This window comes from Triticum dicoccoides, chromosome 2A (assembly GCF_002162155.2).
Source record: "Triticum dicoccoides isolate Atlit2015 ecotype Zavitan chromosome 2A, WEW_v2.0, whole genome shotgun sequence".
Lineage (NCBI taxonomy): Eukaryota > Viridiplantae > Streptophyta > Magnoliopsida > Poales > Poaceae > Triticum > Triticum dicoccoides.
Genome location: NC_041382.1, coordinates 679309489 through 679320427, shown reverse-complemented (window position 1 = coordinate 679320427; position 10939 = coordinate 679309489).

Here is a 10939-nt window from a genome sequence, read left to right as displayed (position 1 = left end):
AAGATTGTGTTCGCTATGTTGTTCCGTTTCCAGTTGATCAGTAGTGGAGCCCAGTTGGGACGATCGGGGATCTGTGTAGCATTTGGGGTAGTCTTATTTTATTTTGGTTCCGTAGTCGGACCTTGAGTGTACCTGGATGAAAGTAATGTTTTATTCATGTATTGTGTGAAGTGACGATTGTAAGCCAACTATGTACCTTTTCCCCTTATTGTATTACATGGGTTGTTTGCAAAGATTACCTCACTTGCGACATTGCTTTCAATGCGGTTATGCCTCTAAGTCGTGCTTCGACACATGGGAGATATAGCTGCATCGAGGGCGTTTCAAGTTGGTAATCAGAGCCTTCCCCGACTTAGGAGCCCCCTACTTGATCGAATCGCTGGCGTTGTTGAGTCTAGAAAAATGTTTTGAGTCATTTAGGATTATATATATCGGAGAGTAGGATTCTTTTTACTCCTCAATCCCTTCGTCGCTCTGGTGAGGCCTCCTGACGTAGAGTTTTGACTATTCTCTTCTCAAATTTCACTAAATTTTTTTAGGATCATGCGGGTATCTCGGAATCGTTCTGATGGTTTTGTGATGAGAACATTGTTCTTGGTGCCTCCTGACATTTAGGGGTTGTGGCAGTGTCCCGGGGAGTTGAGCTGCAAGGTGTTGTCGTCACAATTTTATCGTTGCATTTCTAGAATACCTGAGTTTTGCCGACATCAAAAATCTCTTTTATGCAGTTGTTGGTGAGATAACCTCGATGCCACCCAGTACTGGGGCAGGAGTTTGGGAGTATTGCCATAACTTGTATAACGAATGCTTTTCGAAGATTGAGGTAAATGATTTCCGAAGGTTTCTTGGTTATGTGTTGAAGGATGCATACAGCTGGATGTAGGATTTGCTAGTTTTTGGGTGAGATATTATGCTTCCCCTGTATCCCCAACACCTGATCGCATAACTGGAAAGTTTCGGGAGTTTATAGGTGGGAATTCAATTAGCTCTTAGGATATCTTTCCGACAGATGTATGATATGAAATTGGGGTTCGACGTTTTGTGGTCCGCCTATCCACGGTTGGTTTTACAGTGGTCTCGTTGTGTCTTAATGAGTCATTGGCTATGCTGACTCGAGGACGCTTCATATGTTATGTGCACTGCCTTGTACATGATGGTGCTGTACGATCGAGCCCGTGTAGGTTCCACCACGAAAACTTCGGACGAAATCTCTATCATATGTTTGTTCCGGCTTATTCCGCAAGCCAATCCTTTGTTTTGTTTTGAGTTGTGGTATTCAAGTTGCTTTGAAGTCAAATGTTGATTCCATACCTTCCCTAAGCGGTGTTCTCATACTCCGATGTGAACACTAATCCTTCATGTTAATCGAGATTGTCATGTCAATCCTTTTCAACCGGTGTGTTTTCTCTTCAAGCGGATCCAATCATTTCAACATTCGCAAGATTCAATCTCAGTTTTTCATCAACGTTGTTCGTTTCGTCCGTCTTCAAGTTGACTTTGTTTTCCCTCCCTCCCACCCTTTTTCTTCAAGGACTCATATATCTTAATAAAGTATCCATTTTATGCATGTGAAGACTCTTCATTATTGTCTTGAATGTTCTTATCCGGTGATTCTCATGAAGATTCTATCGGAGCCTCAAGTTCATCATTCTTCATTCTTTTCATCTCCGGGGGTTTCAAGTCAAGCTTTGTTGATCATATCATTTTCCTCGTTTTAAATACCTTCTCATGCCGGTGCACCTCTTAATCACCCACTTCTCACTATTCAATTGTTCCGGAGCGCTCAAGATATCTCGAAGATTCGTGTTTCCACTCTACATTCGTTCAAGCTCGTTCGAGGATGTTATCTCATTCAAGTCATTTAATTCAACCGGTGCAACCTCTCTTTTAAATCATTTCAACGGTGTTTCTTTTGAGTGGGCCCTAACCCACAGGTCTTTTCCCAGGATCTTACCTGACTCTTCTTATTTTCCGGAGCTATCCTCAAATTTCTTTTCGAAGTTTGACATAAGAATGATTTATCATCAGTCAAATGCTTTTCTCCAAGATCGGTTAAATTCTTTTCATCATTGGCTCAATCACTTCGCTTTTGATTCTTCCGGAGCGTCTAAATAATTCATGGTGGTGTTTCTCGTCATCATTCTCAGAGTGGAAGACTAAAGAAGATTTTTGTCTCAATATTGCTCCATTCTCCTCAAGATTCGTGATTCTAGCTTGTTGCCATCCTCTCATAATTATTTTCGATTATGGGAATTCTTTTCACCCATCCGAAGCAATTCAAGAGTCTTCTCAGTTTGCTATCCGGAGTCCATCAATTCAGGTTTATTCATTCTCAGCTGTCAGTTATCATTCTCCAATCTTACCGGTGCATCGTTCAAGTGATCTCTAATCAGTTCGTGATCCCTTCGTTCTCATGTATCTAGATTGTCTCAAGTATATTCGTTCATTTCACAATTCTTACCCGGTGATTCATCCCTTTACTTCGTTCATTTTCAATTCTTACGGTGGTTCGTTCAAGATCTCTCTTCCTTGGTTATCATATCAATTCATTTGTTCTTCCAAATCCTAACGATGGTTCATGGAAGACATTCTCAAGTTTATGTTATATCTCTCTTAATCTTTTCTACGAGAATAAGTAATATGCCAAATCCGTTGATTGCCATCAATTTAATTGGTGAAGGATAAGCATAATGTAATTCTTATTCTTGTTTCATCGAGTGAACTCAATTCCCTATTCCGGAGGCTCATCAAATTCCTGATTTCAATTGTTTCATCTTCTCTTTTTCCCGGAGTTCCATCCCTTTTCAATTATTTCACCACGGAGATTCATCTAAATCGGTACAAGGATTCACCTTGTGTTTTCAACATCTCTTTCCTTCTGTTTGATCATTCTTTTGTTTAACGGAGTTCTTCATGGAGGCTCTACATGATGGTTCATCAAGGATTTAATTCCTTCTCGAAGTGTACATTGAGATTCTTTTCAGAGGAGCTCAAGTTTTTTCTTATCTTGCATTCCGATGTGCAATTCCTTCTATCTCATCTTTTGAGGTGGTGTTATGGCATTCGTGACAATTTGAATTCATGTTTCATGATTCACATGTTGTCAAGAATGAGGTATTTTAAATCCATCAACCTCTTTGTTGGAATTATCTTGTGTCATTTTTCACCTAAAGCCTTCCCTAAGGATTGTTGCTAATTTATGGTGCTTATAAATGACCCAAGCTCTTCATCTATCCTTCCGGTGAAATAGTCTCGTCTCTTTGTTTATATCAATCCAATCTATTGTTTCCACTAGTGGCAGAATTTCACCTCATAATTTCGAGATGTTTTCCATAAGTCCTATACAACCTTGTCCTTTTGGTTGTTGGTTTTCCAACAACTCCGTTCGAACCTTCTCCTAAAGATGCTTTTGCAAGCTCATTTAAGGTAGAAGATGTTGTTTTCTTCTCCGTTCTTTTGTTCCGACGATCCATCTTCTATTCTTTCTCCCGGAGGTCTAGTGATGTTGCTCTTTTCACTCCTCATCTCGGTTTGTCAAGACCATATTCTTTCCTTTGCTAATCCTTTTCCAACTGGAGTGTCGTGTTTTTATTCAAGTATCTTCTCATCTTATCAAGTTCTTATTTAATTCCTTTTCTTTTCAATCGAGTGCTGCCGAAGTTGTTCTTCCTTGTTCCTCTTTTCTAACGGAGTGTTTCCAACTTCGTCATCTCCGTTGTATTCTTTTCTCGAAATGGCTTAACCTTTTCAAGGCTCTTTGGTTTCACTCATTGGTCCAAGAAGCAACTTAGTTTTACCTCTTCTCTTTCTCTTCCGTTTTCCCCTCCGGTGCCATTCTAGATCTCGGGATGAGATCCTCTCATAGTGGTGGAGTGTTGTGACGCCCTGAGACCGATGTGCCAGGTGTCTTCCAGTTATTCGCTGTTGTTGCCTTGTCATTTGCTAGCGTGTCATGCATTTCATATCATGTCATCATGTGCATTTATTTTGCATACATGTTCGTCTCATGCATCCGAGCATTTTCCCCGTTGTCCATTTTGCAATCCGGCGCTCCTATGTCCTCCGGTGTCCTTTTCTACCTCTTTGCGTGTGCGGGTGTTAAACGTTCTCGGGTTGGACCGAGACTTGTCATGCGGCCTTGCTTTACTACCGGTAGACCGCCTGTCAAGTTTCGTGCCATTTGGACTTCGTTTGATACTCCAACGGTTAACCGAGGGACCGAAAAGGCCTCGTGTGTGTTGCAGCCCAACACCCCTCCAAAGTGGCCCAAAACCGACCTAAACCTCCTCCATCATCTAGATCGTTCGATCACGATCGCGTGGCCGAAAACCGCACCTCATTTGGACTCTCCTAGATCCCTCTACCTATAAATATGTGACCCCCTCCGAAATTCGCGGTCTAACCCTAGCCTTCATCTACCTCGCGCCATCGAACAATTATCTCCGCGCCCGGACATGTCCGCGCCTCCACGCCGGACCAATCCCGCTTTGCCACCTGTCCCCGCCGCCTTCTCTCTCCTCGCCTGTGCCGCCGCGGCCCTGCGGGCCCACGGCCGGCCCGCCCGGCCCATCTGGTCGCCGCCCCCGCGCCTGGGCGTCCCTGCCACCTCGGGCGCCCCGCGCCGCCGCCGTTTCCCATCGCCGTTCGCCGGCGCGGCCCCGTTCGCCGCCGCGTCCCTTCGTGCTCGCTGGAGCAGCAGCGAGCTCCACCAGCGTCGCCATGCGCCTCGCGACGCGCCCCAGCCGCGCAACAAGTCATCCGGACCTCGCCGGTCTTGTCTTGCTCCACCCCACCTCTCCGCCATGGACCCGCTCAAGCTTGTTGGAGGAACTCCACCTCGCCGGAGTTGCGAGCTCGCCGGAGAGCTCCGCCGCCCGGATCTGGTGTGGGTGGACCAGATCCACCACTCCCCCACACCAAACGCGTCACGGATCTTGTCATCCCGCTCCGTCCGATCCCGTTGACTTTCTCGGATAGGTCTAAATTTCATCTAAGTCCCCAGATCTCAGTAATTTTATGCCATGTTCATCGCATCATAATTCTGCATCCATGGCTCCATTTTGGGCATGTAGCATATTGAAATGTTCGTATCGTCGAGTACTCCATTTCATCTCATTGCATCATTTTCATTTGAGCTCATCTTGATGCCCAAAGTGCTGTTGGAAGAGGGCTATGTGATGATTAGTTTCAGATCTGTTTCAGCAAATGCACTTTTGTCATTTTTGCCATGATTGATGTGTGCATAATATGATCCTGAGCTCTACATGTGTTTTGAAGTATGCCATGCCATCTTTACAGGGGTGTATGCCATGTATTTTTGTGATCTTTGTGGTGACTAGCACAAGCATGCAAAGTAGCTTACTTAATGTTGCTGATTTCAGAGACTTAGAAATATTGTAAGTCCTTGTCCTGTTATTATTTTTATGCCATGTGTTCATGTTGCTACCGAGAGATCTATGCCTCTTTTGAGCATGATCAGTAAGAATGTTTTGTAGATAATGTTGTGCTCTATCCATCCATGTCTTTGTTTGTATTTATGGAGCACCCTAGCTTGAGTCAATCGAGCTCTACTTTTGCTATAAAATGTTCCTGTCAGATTGTTAACATGTTTATCAATTTTGCCGAGCTTGTTGTTGTTGATCCATGCATTCTATGTTGTTGTTCTTGACATGTCTAGCTTCTATGCCATGTCTACTTGATGGGTGTATAGTTTGTCATGCAATGCCTCGTGGTGAGTGCATCGAGCTCGTAAACATGACCACTTGATATTTGTTTTGCTATGTTCCAGTTTTTCACTAAGTCTGAATCTGTTAACGTTAATTGTTATGTTCACATGGTTGCCATTGTATTTTCTGATCCCTTTTGGCTTATGGTCAGTAAGAGACTTTTGTTGTATGCTTTGAGTAGCTTCATTTCATGCCTTGCTTTGCCATAATATGTTGTTTTAGCATGTAGTTATCATGCTCTAAACATTGCTTCCTGATGTTAAATTCCTGACTTGTTGGTATTTTCACTAAGTCTGTAACCTGATATCTTTTTGCACTTTTGCCATGCTTGTCTGAACCTGCTATTGATTGAATTAGCCGTAGCTCAGTGCTCATCTTTTGTCAAGCATCTTGAGTGGATCCCTGCCATGTATTTTGTTGCTATGTTTGAGTGCAGTAGCTTAATTATCTTGATGCATTTAGATGGCCACTTGCTCTTAATTGCAGACCGGTGTCATATTTGTTTTGCTTGCCATTTCCAAACCGTGCATCCGATTTCGGCGATCTTTATATCGATTTCGACCGAAATCAACTCCTCTTTCCAGTGGCAGTCTTGGATTTACACGTTGAGGCCAGGTTCAATCTTTCCTTTCCAAATCATGCATATGCATCACATATCGCATCCCGCATATCATGCCATGTTTTGCATCATGTTGCTTGAGCATTGCATGTGGTTGATTGTGTTCCCCTTTGCTTGTGTTCTTGCTTTGGGTAGAGCCGGGAGACGAGTTCGTATTCGAGGACCCGTTGAGTACGTTTACGAGGATCAAGCTTTCGTCTTCTCGGAGAACTTTGCAGGCAAGATGACCATACCCTCGAAATCACTTCTATCTTTGCTTGCTAGTTGCTTGCTCTTTTGCTATGCCTATGATGTGATACCTACCACTTGCTTATCATGCCTCCCATATTGTTAAGCCAAGCCTCTAACCCACCTTGTCCTAGCAAACCGTTGTTTGGCTATGTTACCGCTTTGCTCAGCCCCTCTTATAGCGTTGTTAGTTGCAGGTGAAGATTGGAGTTTGTTCCTTGTTGGAACATGGATATTTGTTGGGATATCACAATATCTCTTATTTATATTAATGCATCTATATACTTGGTAAAGGGTGGAAGGCTCGGCCTTATGCCTGGTATTTTGTTCCAGTCTTGCTGCCCTAGTTTCCGTCATATCGGTGTTATGTTCCCGGATTTTGCGTTCCTTACACGGTTGGGTTATAATGAGAACCCCTTGACAGTTTGCTTTGAATAAAACTCCTCCAGCAAGGCCCAACCTTGGTTTTAGCATTCGCCACCTAGCTTTTTTCCCTTGGGAGTCGTGCATCCCGAGGGTCATCTTTATTTTAACCCCCCCGGGCCAATGCTTGTCTAAGTGTTTGTCCAAACTAGAGCCCCTTGCAGCGCCACCTCGGGGAAACTCGAGGGATGGTTTTAGCTGTATGGATTGCTTATCCGGTGTGCCCTGAGAACGAGATATGTGCAGCTCCTATCGGGATGTCGGTGCATCGGGCGGTCTTGCTGGACTTGTTTTACCATTGTCGAGGATGTCTTGTAACCGGGATTCCGAGTCTGATCGGATTGTCTTGGGAGAAGGAATATCCTTCGTTGACCGTGAGGGCTTGTGATGGGCTAAGTTGGGACACCCTTGCAGGGATTTGAACTTTCGAAAGCCGTGCCCGCGGTTATGGGCATATGGGAATTTGTTAATGTCCGGTTGTAGAAAACATGAAACTTAACTTAATTAAAATGCACCAACCGCGTGTGTAACCGTGATGGTCTCTTCTCGGCGGAGTCCGGGAAGTGAACACGGTGTTGGAGTAATGCTTGATCGTAGGTTGTTCTAGGATCACTTCTTGATCATAGTTTGTTCGACCGTGCTTTTGCCTTCTCTTCTCGCTCTCATTTGCGTATGTTAGCCACCAAATATGCTAGTCGCTTGCTGCAGCTCCACCTCATACCTTTAACCCTACCTATAAGCTTAAATAGTCCTGATCGCGAGGGTGTGAGATTGCTGAGTCCCCGTGACTCACAGATACTTCCAAAACCAGCTTGCAGGTGCCATTGAACCGTGCATGTGACACAACCAAGCTTAAGGAGGAGCTCGATGAAGATTGTGTTCGCTATGTTGTTCCGTTTCCAGTTGATCAGTAGTGGAGCTCAGTTGGGACGATCGGGGATCTGTGTAGCATTTGGGGTAGTCTTCTTTTATTTTGGTTCCGTAGTCGGACCTTGAGTGTACCTGGATGAATGTAATATTTTATTCATGTATTGTGTGAAGTGGCGATTGTAAGCCAACTATGTACCTTTTTCCCTTATTGTATTGCATGGGTTGTTTGCAAAGATTACCTCACTTGTGACATTGCTTTCAATGCGGTTATGCCTCTAAGTCGTGCTTCAACACGTGGGAGATATAGCCGCATCGAGGGTGTTTCAACTTGTTGACGGAGAGATTGACAATGCAAGGAGGGCTGCTGACCAGCCATTGCTTCATCACTGGCCTGAATTTACGCGGGATGATGAGCATGGCGATGTCCTCCTGGTCACTGATCTGCACGTAGAACCTGATAGGTTCCCATGCACCTTCCTCATGGCTAGTCCTCGGCCTTCTGCCAGCGCTCAGCGGCATCCTCATGTAGTCCACCCTGCCAGGGAGCACCACACTCTTCAGCCACCGGTTGGTGGGGATGAGGTCCTCCGCCCCTCTCTGCCAGCAACGACCTACGCAACACTGCCGGCTCTATCACACTCCGTCTTCATTATCTTGTCAGGAAGATGGACATCAGTTTGCAACATATGACATGTGATCAAAGCTAACAAGTAGGAGAGCATATATGCTCACTGAGCGCAACTTGCAATGATCACTACTAACACATGATCAGTGCCACTCTGATCAGTGCTTATAGTTATTAATGCTAACACTGATTAGATCAAGCCACCACTCACCTGTCCTACTTGCACCTACTATTTTTGGCATTCGGGTATGTTATGTCCTACTTGCATGCCACATGCACTCACGTACCCTAGCAACAAGAGCAAGAGAAGCACTAAGAACTAACAACAGTAGCAAGAACAGTAGCGAAAATCCATTCCTGAGCCCGAGCCCAGCTGCTCCCGAAATCTGCACCGATGGCTTGCGCGAAGATTAGTGCTCTACGATGTATTTCCTGTACGTATATGTTTTCCTCGCAAGGCATGGAGCGAAGCATTAAATGCGACGGAGCGTTAATCCGCCGTTGCGGGACAGATCTCCAACGGATGGCTCGGCTGGTTATCAGAGCCATCCCGTGCTCATGAGCCGTGACGGTCGGCCATCTAGAGGTCTCCACCGGGCAGATAGCCCGCAATAAATGTCGACCCACAACTCCCAACCACCCATCGAACTCATTCACTACCCCGAGAGAAATCAATCTCTCTGGCCTGAGCCATCCTCATCTCCAGCGCCGGCGTCGACGCCATGTCTGCTTCCTCGTCGAACTCGCTCCCCATCCCACCCGACTGGCTTCTGCCGCTCTTGCAGTGTCCACTGTGTGACGACGAGATCGAGTCCAATGTTGCGAGGTCAGGCACTCAGGCTAGTAATCGTTTCTACAAGTGCACCCGCTATGATGTAAGTAGATCTCACTCGAAAATATTTGGCCTCCCTTATCTGTACGTGCTTATTGGACTCTTTTCAGATTTAGCTGACATCTGGATTCCTTTTTTTCCTTCTTTTTTGTTCCATCTATTTGTTGGCAGGCTCGTCAGTGCCGTTTTTTTGAGTTCCAGCGTGCTTATTGGAGGAGGATGAGCCCGATGCAGATTGGCGCCGCTCAGTAGCAAGCAGGGATGCATCCAGGAGGCCAGATGTTCGGCATCCATCAAGCAAATGCAGCGGCGCAGTTAGTTCCGGCGATCAACCAGCCCAGGCTCAGATCCACCCTCAAGTCCAGCAAGATCCACCAGCGGTAAATAATCAGATTCAGCATCCCCCTCAGGCGGCAGCAGCGGCATCTGCGACGGGCACTCAAAGCCTTGCTGTCATCGCAGTTCTCCTTGGTGCGACCAACATCCTGCTCACAGTCCTGGTCCTGATGGTGGTAGTTGTGTCGGCAAACTAGATTAGCATGGGGTCCCAGATATATGCGTGTGATGCGTACTAAGAAGATAGGGTGATTTCGTGGGGTTAATCAAGGGTGGCTCCCTCTACCGCTAAGCCTGTTTCCCTATGTAAACCCACATCTAGTAGTTATGCAAGTTGAAGTGTTGTAGTCTGTAATGGAGTGTCTGAACTTAATGAAGCTCGTTTAAGATTATTGCATATTTGTCTTATATTCTTTGCATGGACCTCGTTTGTTCTGTGCTGTGTCTGTTGACGCAAGTTGTTTTTAGTTGGATTCATCAGTACATGATTTTTTTTGTTCATGCTCTGCTGCAGCTAAATTATTCTTAAGGTATTATCACAATCCCACTCAGATGGGCACTTTACGCACACCGACAGGTTGTTAATCTAATGCAATGTAATCCACCGCTCGTCAAAGCTACACGATGAGCTGCACGTGTCCGCCTGCAACCCAAGTTGGCATTACGGACATAGCCACGGACAGATAGGCCCAAATGTGAAGGCACACGCGTCCGCACCGCACCATTTTTGCGTTACCACTCAAATGCAGGTTAGGGGCAAAATAGACAGAAGACCAAAAAGGGTGTGAGCCCTAGATCGTGGGTGACACCCCCCATCCTCTAGCATACCACATCATATTTTGCCGACGCCGCCACCGGCGACTGCCACGCAAAGTTCCCCCTCTCCGCCGCTCCTTGTTCCTCGTCGGTCAGGGGGCTTCTCCCATCCAAGCTGCGCCGGACACATGGTACTTCTTCCTCACCCATTAGTTTTATTTCGTCGCATCTGATTACTCAATCCCATTTTTGTCATGGTTCTAGTCAGTGAAATCTAAAAATAGGATTCATTTTTTCATTGTTTTTGGCTGCTTTTTTCGGCTAGGATGACCATAGTTCGCACTCTGCCAGTTGCGGCGGAGAAGGCGAAGGTTCTGGCAATGAACCATTAGATGGTGGCGAACATGTGCTTCTGAATGCAGTAGATGCGTCATCTTCTAGCACAAGCCCAGGAGATCCACCGTCTCCGACCTCACACATATCTGTGAAGCACGCAGTTAGCGTCATTCAGACATTCAGTGAGT